Here is a 10,033-nt window from a genome sequence, read left to right on the forward strand (position 1 = left end):
TCCATCATCCTTTCCTCACTTGGGACAATGCTCTAATAATGAAAATCATCACACTTTTATTTACTTACAACTCAAGATTACAACTCGATACTTAGAACAAGATATGACTCTATATGAATGCCTCCGGCGGTGTACCGGGATATGCAATGAACCAAGAGTGACATGTATGGAAGAATTATGAAGGTGGCTTTGCCACAAATATGATGTCAACTACATGATCATGCAAAAGCAATATGACAATGATGATGCGTGTCATAATAAACGGAACGGTGGAAAGTTGCATGGAAATATATCTCAGAATGGCTATGGAAATGCTATAATAGGTACGTATGGTGGCTGTTTTGAGGAAGGTATATGGTGGGTGTATGGTACCAGCGAAAGTTGCATGGCACAAGAGAGGCTAGCAATGGTGGAAGGGTGAGAGTGCGTATAATCCATGGACTCAACATTGGTCATAAAGAACTCATATACTTATTGCAAAAATCTACAAATCTTTGAAAACAAAGTACTACGCGCATGCTCCTAGGGGGATAGATTGGTAGGAAAAGACCATCGCTCGTCCCGACCGCCACTCATAAAGAAGACAGTCAATAAATAAATCATGCTCCAACTTCATCACAAAGCGGTTCACCATACGTGCATGCAACGGGAATCACAAACTTCAACAAAAGTATTCCTCAAATTCATCATTACTCCACTAGCATGACTCTAATATCACCATCCTCATATCTCAAAACAATTATCAAGCATCAAATTGATCATAGCATCCAATTCACTTTCTATGATAGTTTTTATTATACCCAACTTGGATGCCCATCATTCTAGGACCAATTTTATAACCATAGCAAATACAATGATGTTCTAAAAGACTCTCAAAATAATATAAGTGAAGCATGAGAGATCAACAATTTCTACAAAATTAAACCACCGCCGTGCTCTAAAAAGATATAAGTGAAGCACTAGAGCAAAAAGTATCTAGCTCAAAAGATATAAGTGAAGCACTTAGAGTATTCTAATAAATTCCAAATCATGTGAGTCTCTCTCAAAAGGTGTGTACATCAATGATGATTGTGGAAATTAAAAATCAAAAACTTATATCATACAAGATGCTCCAAGCAAACACATATCATGTGGTGAATAAAAATATAGCTCCAAGTAAAGTTACCGATAAACGAAGACGAAAGAGGGGATGCCTTCCGGGGCATCCCCAAGCTTAGGATTTTGGTTGTCGTTGGATATCTTTGGGTGCCATGGGCATCCCCAATCTTGGGTTCTTGCCACTCCTTATTCCATAGTCCATCAAATCTTTACCCAAAACTTGAAAACTTCACAACACAAAACTCAACAGGAAATCTCATAAGCTCCGTTAGTGCAAGAAAGAAAAACCACCACATAAGGTACTGTAATTAACTCATTCTTTATTTATATTGGTGTTAAACCTACTGTATTCCAACTTCTCTATGGTTCATACCCCCCGATACTAGCCATATATGCATCAAAATAAGCAAACAACACACGAAAAAAAACCTCTCAAAAACAGAACAGTCTGTAGCAATATGTAACTTTCGAATACTTCTGGAACTCTAAAAATCCTACCAAAATCGGAAGTCCTAGTAAATTTGTCTATTTATCTACTGCAAAACGAATCAGCGCAAAATCACGTTTTTGTGATTTATTAAAATTATTCTCGTGCGCTCAAAAGTTTCTGGTTTTCAGCAGAATCAAGTTAACTATCACCGTAGGTTATCCTATAGGTTCTACTTGGCACAAACACTAATTAAAACATAAAACCACATCTAAGCAGAATCTAGATGAATTATTTATTACTAAACAGAAGCAAAAAGCAAGGAACTAAAATAAAATTGGGTTGCCTCCCAACAAGCGTTATCGTTTAACGCCCCTAGCTAGGCATAAAGGCGAGAATCTCTACTCCTAATGGAGCAGTTGGTGAATAGTCCGCCGGTTATTTTTCGCTGATTTTATTTCGTCTCTCCTCCCACCACCCCTTCCCATCGCTGTTTTTTTCGTCTCTCCTCCCACCACCCCCTCCCATCGCTAGTTTTTTTCTGTCTCTCCTCCCACCACCCCTCCCACTGGTTTTTCTATTTTCTCGTCTGGCCGGCAATACCCAACGTATTTATGGTAATCAATCACAATTAATCCACGTATAGTAATAAATCAATCCAGGTATGGTAAGGCCATAACTCAGGAAATTTTAAATATGATAATTATATGGTAATAAATTTAAATTACCCCAAAGGCTATCAATCCAGATATGGCAAGGCCATAACTCAGGAAATATCGAATATGGTAATAAATTTAAATTACCACCAGGTATGGTAAGACTATTAATCCAGGTAAAAATGCCATCTCGCACATCAGGAAAAAAACATACGACACGGCTCCCCTCGATCTATTTGCTTGGTCGACCGTGAAGCACACCGATGCTGCCATCGTGGAGCCCTTCGCCGCCTTCGACGCCGCCATCGTGGAGCCCTTCACCGCCACCGAGATCTGAGATCGCCGCCGCAGAGGTCCGAGATCACCATCCCTTTACGTTTCTGGTTCGCTGGAATATCTCCCTTTTCCCATCTCCCTCTCGCGCGTCATTTCTGCCACCGCCCACTACTGTCCGCCTCCGTAGGATAGATCACCAGCGCCGGGAGGCTGTGAGGTCGTCGGCGCAGCATCGGGTGGCTCTCCCGATCCAGGGATCGAGCGCCTGGGGCAGGAGGCGTCTACGGGATGCGCACATGGGAGCTGGGAGGTTCTCCTAGCCATGGGATCTGGGATCCGGAGGTCGTCCTCTGCTTGCATGTGACTGTTGATAGGAAAGAACAAGGATTCATGTAAGGAGGGGAGAATCCGTGGCACGGTGATGTACGTCCGGCCGTTCGTATGGTGCATGCATTTTGTTCAAGGCCGACCAGCTTGCAATTTTGCAGCCGAACAAATTTGCTAGCCGTGTATTCACACCCCTGGTCTCATCTCTCATCGCTTCTTGGTGGCTCCATGGAATGCATGAAGCTGCTCACTAAGGTGCTACAATACTTTATCTTCTGCTAATTGATCTCCAAGTTCCCGTTGATTGCATAAATCATACTAGGTATTTGCATTGTCGCGATGTGACGGTTATTTTTGAAGTAGCACTTGCAGTGCTTGGATCGCTAGAGTTCCATAGAATTTCCACATGAATTGCGCATATTGATTTCTCACGTGGAAATGTTACCTAGGGTGGGGATAATGTTGATGCCGGTGGATTCAGTGGAGTGATCCCACTGTTGTTAGCGTGCAGCCGCCGTGGCAACATTGGATTCGTCAAGTGCTTGTAGAAGGCTGGAGCAGATCCAAATGTTCCTGACCAAGTGATCGTACTGAATCCCTTTTCCTGCCATATTTTATACTCTTCAAGTACATATAGTATGACCTACACCTTAATCCTTAGCCTCGAACAAGAATGTTCTCCAGAACCTCATGCTTTCTGTACTCTGTAACAACTTGGTAGGCTGCCTATAGAAATTGCCACGGTCCAAGTTGGAAAGAAACTCATTCAACTTGTGTTTCCCGTGACTCGATGCCTTCCAAACATGTTTGGCTAGAGTGTTGCCTTACTCTTCTTCCTGCACCCAACGCTCTGCGTGCGTCCAGACCGCATAGATGCCGGTGTAACCTTGCTGGCTCTTGAATATGTGTTCTTTTTAGTTTCCTTCTTGACGTGTTCTCTCAACAATGTTCTGGTGATTGATCCGTTTCCTTCTTGACAGTCACCTCTGCCTATTTGTCAGTTTTAGTTTCCTTCAATCTATTATGTTTTGAGCGATGTTGATTGACTAGAGCCGTCGGAAGGTTATCACCATCGTTTGGTTAAGAAGCTTGTGTACTATTTGTAAATTATTAAAGCTTTGCGCTGAAATGCAGGCCAAGATTGATGAGTTGAAGGCGAGAACAAACTACTACAATACCAAACAAATTATATAGGTCCATTTCTCTATAAATTTACAATAGCATGACCCGACATGCATGCTTTATGCAGGATTGTACTGGTTAGTAGTTAGTGTATGGTTCTCCAAATCAATTTATTTGAATTATTGGCTATCTTTCCCCTTTTGTTTGTTCAAGGCTGTAAGTTGTCTCCTGATGCATGGTCCTACCATCCAATACAAATTTGAAATTTATTATATTGTTTCATTCATGGATAATGGATTTGGTTTGCTTCTACTTATGTGCTGGATGGCATATAACACGGTTAGACTATCTGACCTTCTCAATGTTAAGGCTTTGTAAGCATGATGAGTATTTTTGCTAATGTTTTTTTAGCTAAAACATAGTGGATGGACAGAATCAAACTCTAAATTTGTTGTACTAATTAATATGTTGTATTTCGCATTCTCTAGACATGCTCTAGCCATATTGGTTCTGTCATTCTGATTAATTAGTGGTAGATACATATAGTTAAACTGAATAATCAGCTTATTCATTTGATTTTGCTATCTTGTTTGTGCCATAGGAAAATACATGTACTGCTCATACACTTGCTGATTGCTTCTTTAAAATAACATAAACTGAATTGGCTTTGCCCTTATCTCGATTAATGAAAGGGTACTGCTTATTCTGTTTGTACGTTACAATTGTTATCCTTTATTGAAGTGTTTAAAGGGTAATTGATATAATTTTTGATATGTTCCAAGTATGGTAAGAAAATCATGTGAGGTGTCAACCTTACTGATGCAACGCAACTAGCAATGTTAGAACAGTGCCAGTTTATTTTGATGTTAGTTTCGTACCGAACAGATTCCTTTCTAGAAGACCCTACTGTAACAGAAATATTTAAATAATATGGTAATAAGCAGGCAATTACGTAGATATTTGGGTGTACACTCGTAGTATTAAAATCCAAATCCTCGATGGATTTATGTAGAAGGTGGGCTAGGTGGGGAGGTGTGTGGCATGGATTCCTCCTTATGTGGCATGGATTCCTCCTTATTTTAAAATATAATCACTCCTCCTTATTTTAAAATATAATCACTCCTCCTTATTTTGAAATTCTATTCCACAAGATAGTTCTTGCTCATAGAGATGCTTTTCATGGATTCTTTAAAAAACAGAGAACGTGTCAAGTTACTGCTTTGAAAATGGGAGACAATGTTCGGTTCTAGCTTTGACATTTGTTATATCCAATTATACTCCTGTGGCTTGTATGTTGTGGCAAGATCCCCACTTACTACACCAATTCTCGTTGGAAGTAATACTGTTTTGTATTTGGGACCAATTTCAGTGGTGACTTAATTACCGATTTTGTAGTTTCTGCTTTAGGTTGTGAGGATGTAGACTACCAGTGCTGCTGATTGTATAAAAACATGCAAAATGGAGGATAATTTATTTTAATTCTGCGAGCACTTTCTTGTTGACAAGGAGGTATCGGATGGTTCATGATCAGAAACAAGGTGGAGTGGAGGCTCACAAGGCCCATCAAGAGGCTCGAGTCTTTAAAGATTACGGAAGTGGAGCACCGAGTTGCTCTCTTCCAACTGCAATGGTTGTTCTGCCAATGGGGAGTCTGAGATGTAGGGAGGAATGGTCCTGAAGGCTCATTGAGCACGGTCGATTCTGTGTGCTCCGGCCCTTGCTCCAGCAACGAGGACCACACCTCTGTGTCTTCATGTCCGTCCTCTCATCCAGCCACCGATGTCTGCCTCAAGCCACTTGGCTCACCCTATCTGTAAATTTAGTGCTTCTTCTGCCTGCATACATCCATCTCACAGACGGAGGAATAAGGCAGGGAGGAGGCTCATGAGGACCATAAATGAGGCTTGAGTCTCTAAAGATTATGGATGTGGAGCACCGGGTCACACTCCTCCAACTACAATGGTTGTTCCACCAACAGGGGCAGAGATGTAGGTAACTAACGATGATGCAGGCTCGTTGAAGATTTGTGCTCCTTTCAAAAATGCTGCAGATTTATTTTCTTGACGGAAGAAAAATAATTGAGCAACCTTAGAGATGTGCTGCCTGCTTGCCTTTGGCTGTAGAACTATATGTAGGCACGTCAAACAAATAAAATCACACATCACGTTCCACAGGGAGGAAATAGGCAGAGCTGATCGGAAGAAAAATTGTGCTGCCTTTTATGGTGGTTTTAACCAGTTGAAGGGTTTACTCCAAACTGGTGCTGATCCGAGGAACACCGAGTTGACGAGGCGACCTTCTTTGGTACGGACTGCTTATACATTACACTTCTGTTGTATATTTTACTGTATGTTTTACTTTGATCCGAAGAACACTGAGTTGAAGGGTTTACTGTATGTTTTACTAGGTATTTCTATCAAATGTAGCGTTTGTATCCAATGTTCTATTATGCTTTTGTTCTGTCCAAATGTATTGGCTCTTCCATCTTCAACAATATTTTGATGTGATCTTATGCCAAAAAAGTTAATGTGATCTATTTCTATACTAATACTAATTTAACCTTTGGATTGTCGGTGAAAACAGTGGGCACGAAGCGCCATGGGGGAGCTTGGTAGAGTGCATAGTTGCACATTAGTACTTCTACATGGAAACACAAACTGCTCTAGCCATACATGAGGAGGATAATTGCATGATTGTTTATAGGTCAATCCAGTACACTGAGGAAACCGAAATTCATATTGCAAATGTCTCGGTTTACCTTGTCACAATGTTCATGTTATCACTAGAAGAATTGGCACTGAGTTTGGTGGATACATTTTTAGATCATTACCAGTAAGTTACTTACAACTTTTGTAATCCTGCAGACTAGGTTTTCTTTTTGTCAGTCTATGCTTAACACTTTTTGTGAAGTACAAATGGTAAAGCAGTTAAGTGTCATTTTATCTTTATTTCTACCAACTAACATTTGCTTTAAAATGGATGTTGTCATCCTGAAATTGACTGTCCTTCACACAAAGCTAAGAACATAAAACATAGACGCATATTTTCACCTTATAAGCACACACATATCATGTGCTTCTCTCTTACTGTTGGGTACTCCTCGTCACTTTGCTTCCATGGCTATTGTCCAATGCATGGGTTACAAAAGTTTCATCGAGCGAGGTGATCATCAGGCTTCGTTGATTGTGGCAAGCGATCATTGATAAATACATCAAAGGTCATCGGGTACGGCAGACATTGTTCGGTTGAGAAGGCCTGGGCATGGGACATTAGTAGCGACCCACACACTGGCGTAAGGATGTGACTATGGGGACATCAAGTGCAGCTGTACCAGCCAAAAGACCTCACCCCATTTCTCCAAACTGTGAGTATTGTTATTTGATGAATTGCCTTCAAGAGCCTCATGGTCAACTTCATATGTCCTTTGTGTCTGCAACTGTGTACTTGCAGTCTGAAATGAATTAGGCTTTAGGAGAAAATATTTCCTCGAGAATTAATAGATAAATGATAGAATTCCAGTGCTACTAAGAAAGGATATGTTACTTTTAGAGCTTTGTGTTTGCCTGCTTATGTGAACCGATACCTACTACCTAGAAATTCAACAGTCGAGATCTAATGTAGATGGTTATGCTTTACATGAAGGTATTAATTGAGGATCTCAAAAGAGAATATCGCAAAAATTTGTGAAAACGCTGGGCCAAAAAGCTAAAGATGAAAAACCTGTACATTCTCTTGGTTTGCCAATCCCAAGCTGACTGAAAAAATATATTCATACGTTACTAATTCATGTACTGTTAGAAGTAATGTTACTAGAAATTTTGCACAACCATCATGATTTGGGCACTGTTCATAGGTCGCCTGGATTTAATGAGTACATTGGTCGGTGAAAAAATGATAACAGTGTTTCCTTCATACTGATTATGTTTATCTATATTTGTGTTCTCGAAAAAAATTTATGTTTATCTATATTTCTACTTCATCCGAATCGAATTCTAGAGTTGTATGACTGTAAAAAATATTCTTCGATCCATTTGAGCAATAAACTTCCCATCCTGCTATTCTTTCTACAGGGCATGCGATTCTTAAGATGTTCCCATTCAGAATTGACATGCGGTCATCTTCTCTCTACTGTTACTCAAGGTATGTTGAAAATATAGAGTTGTACATTATCCAATGGTTTTAGTTGGGTGATAACGGCCGGAGTTTATTTTTATTTTTTGTTTACATGTCTAACGAATCTTTTATTTGCCTTGGTTACCTTCCAATGCATAAACAGTGCCCAACCTGATGGTTGTATTGTCTGTCATCTTTCTTCTATCAAAAAAATATAAATCTGAAATCACACATAGAGTGGAGGGCTACAATACCAGCGGTGTGTTAGTCCATGCCCTGCATTAAAATTGTCTGGCGGTCTTTGTTTTACTATCGCGTCAGTGTAAAGCACAACCCCGCACCTCTATTTTCAGTGAGACCAACTATCTAGAATCCTCTCTCCATCTTAAATCCGTTAATATGATTTTTTTTTCTTAAAAGCCTTTGTTTGATGTAGATATTGAAATTGACATTGCCAAACTTGTAATATGAAAATAACGCTTAACTATTGGACCTTTCTTTCAACTTAACTTTGATGGCCTCCACTTAGTATAGTTTTTGTTAGCTTGTTCATTTCTTGATTGGTGCTTGACATCACTGGTGCATGTGGGAATGCCCTACAGACTGACGGACATGAATCATAGGAACTGTCGAAGCATGAAGGGAACAACAAGATGAACTGGCTTTTATCGGCATTCTTGTGTACATTGAAGATTTTGGGGCATTTGGTTGCATCTGAACTGTCTCTATTTGAACCTTAGATTGATGAGTGATTTGTTACATTCTTCACTTGCACAACCTATCTCTATTTGAACTAACTGTGTTGTTCAATGGTGTGCTTAAATTCAGTTGTGGAAAGGAATCGCATCAGGCTTAGGGTATCATGGAACAAAGAATTATTGTTAATGAAAAGCTATTTTAACTCTGACCAGTAGCCGACATTACTGCAAGTGCTTGCGGAGGCAAAAGGTCTATTTAAATGGGATCCTTCTTTGGCCTCGTAACATGAAAGGTGAAAGTTTGCAAGTGAATTCTATAGTAACGTGTTTTAAATCTCTACTTGTAAGTTCAAACGAGTGTCCTAATTTATCAATGTAGTAATTAAATCATTCGTGCTATATGTACTCCATTTTTATATTTAACTTACTCGGTTTACCTAAGCTGGAAGTTTTGTTAATTTTCTCATGTGTGGATTTGCTATGTTTGTTTTATTGAACAATTTCTTGCAAAAAATCTTAGATTGTGGAGGCGGAGATAGTATAGTTGTTGGAGTTTTTATGTTGATTCAATTGATGGTCGTGTGTATGTACATATTCATAAAATGGTTGAATTTTATTTATGTTGATTCAATGCATAGAAAATAAAATAGTACTCCCTATGTAAAGAAATATAAGAGCGTTGATATAAACGCTCTTATATTTCATTATTGGGATACTACACCCAGAGAAAGATTACTAGCATTTTTGTTTAGAGGGAACAATCAAAAGTGGACAAAATTGCATGATTTTTCTTCTGGCCATTTGCTTCCAAAATTGGAGATGAACTTTAGTAATTGAACTGGCATGATATGTATCAATTCTAACGAGCCATTTGTCTATTTTGTGGGATTGCGATTCATCCTTGCACATTGGGAGGATATATATATGGTAAAGAGCTCGTACTGTTCATATATTGAATTTTGGAGAGCACGCTGGTTCTCCGTTTGATATCCAAACATGTCCATACTTATGAGGGAGAGAAATGAGCTTCGACTTTGGATTCATATAATATGCATTGTAGCCCGTGGCAACGCACGGGCATTATACTAGTAGATCTAAGTATTGTCATCTTTGGTATTCAACTCATAAGTGGCACGCATAATAGATTCATAAGGTAATTTGACTTTCTTTCTAGGTAAGTGTTACATGCCTTTCCTTAATGGAAATTGGAATCTAATATTCCCTTCCTTCATATTAATAATTGCACCACTCGTTCTAAGGAAAGGTCTACCAAGAATAATAGGACATGAAAGATTGCAATCTATATCAAGAACGAT

At 39.4% G+C, this 10,033-nt stretch overlaps 1 long non-coding RNA gene across 1 annotated transcript; it reads left to right on the forward strand.

The window, feature by feature from the left end:
- Positions 1-2,400: 2,400 nt before the first annotated feature.
- On the forward strand, positions 2,401-9,108 carry LOC123117580 (uncharacterized). Its single transcript, XR_006457426.1, has 4 exons — positions 2,401-6,210; positions 7,055-7,270; positions 7,977-8,046; positions 8,622-9,108. It is a non-coding gene; the product is annotated as an uncharacterized lncRNA (long non-coding RNA).
- Positions 9,109-10,033: the final 925 nt, after the last annotated feature.

This window comes from Triticum aestivum, chromosome 1B (assembly GCF_018294505.1).
Source record: "Triticum aestivum cultivar Chinese Spring chromosome 1B, IWGSC CS RefSeq v2.1, whole genome shotgun sequence".
NCBI lineage: Eukaryota > Viridiplantae > Streptophyta > Magnoliopsida > Poales > Poaceae > Triticum > Triticum aestivum.